At 43.9% G+C, this 1,083-nt stretch overlaps 1 non-coding gene across 1 annotated transcript; it reads right to left on the bottom strand.

Annotated features, from left to right (window-relative positions):
• Positions 1–672: 672 nt before the first annotated feature.
• On the bottom strand, positions 673–779 carry LOC113750929. The gene has a single exon (XR_003464699.1). It is a non-coding gene; the product is annotated as a small nucleolar RNA R71 (small nucleolar RNA).
• Positions 780–1,083: the final 304 nt, after the last annotated feature.

Below are 1,083 nucleotides of genomic sequence, written 5' to 3' on the forward strand. Positions count from 1 at the left end.
GAATTGATTATTGACTGCTTCAGATGATAGTTGGGTTTTATTTATTATTATTGCACAAGTTCGGCACCTGCCAATTTTTGGCGCCGTTGTTGGGGACTGGCGTTTGAAATTTTTATTTCTTTTTTAGTTTAGTTTTTTTCTTGGTATTTTTTGCTAGTTTATGCCCCGTTCTTCTCGTACATGTGAATTAATATATGATCTTGAGGTTGAGAAGGCAGCGCGTAGGTGAAGGCAAGAGACCAGGAGACGAAAAGAAGGGCAAACATCTACTGCAAACGAGTCAGTAGAGGACGAATATAGCATGGCAAACACCCAAACACTAAGGGAGTTAGCTGCCTCGGATTGACTCACCAACGCTTGTGCATCACATTCCCCACTTTGACTGAGAATACCGCCTTCGAGCTGAAGTCGGGGTTGATTCACCTCCTACCCTCGTTCCATGGTCTCTCTGGTGAAGAACCCTACAAACACGTCAAGAAATTCAAAGTGGTTTGCTCGAGCATGAAACCTCTTGGGGTCATTGAAGAGCAAATTAGATTAAGAGCTTTCCCTTTCTCTCTCAAGGATGTAGCTAAAGATTGGCTATACTACCTACCCGCAGGTAGTATTACCACATGTGTACAATTGAAAAAGAAGTTTTTAGAAAAATTCTTCCCTGCATCCCGGACTGCGAGTTTGAGGAAGGAGATATGCAACATTAAACAGTATCCCGAAGAATCTTTGTATGACTATTGGGAAAGGTTCAACAAGTTGTGCACTAGATGCCCGCAGCATCAAATTAGTGAACAACTATTGATGCAATACTTCTATGAAGGACTCCAGTCAACTGACAGGAGTATCATTGACGCTGCAAGTGGAGGGGCACTGGCAAATAAGACGCCAAAGGAAGCATGAGAGTTTATTGAGTCAATGGCAGAAATTCGCAACAATTTGGCTTCCGTGAGAGCAATCCCACCCGTAGGGTCAACGAGGTAGAGACGTCATCCATCCAGCAGCAACTGTCGGAGTTGACGTCTGTTTTTAGACAATTAGCCGTAGGGAACGCGCCGTGAGTGAAGGTCTGTGAAATCTACACAAGCATGG

The sequence above is a fragment of the Coffea eugenioides genome, chromosome 10 (genome assembly GCF_003713205.1).
Source record: "Coffea eugenioides isolate CCC68of chromosome 10, Ceug_1.0, whole genome shotgun sequence".
Lineage (NCBI taxonomy): Eukaryota > Viridiplantae > Streptophyta > Magnoliopsida > Gentianales > Rubiaceae > Coffea > Coffea eugenioides.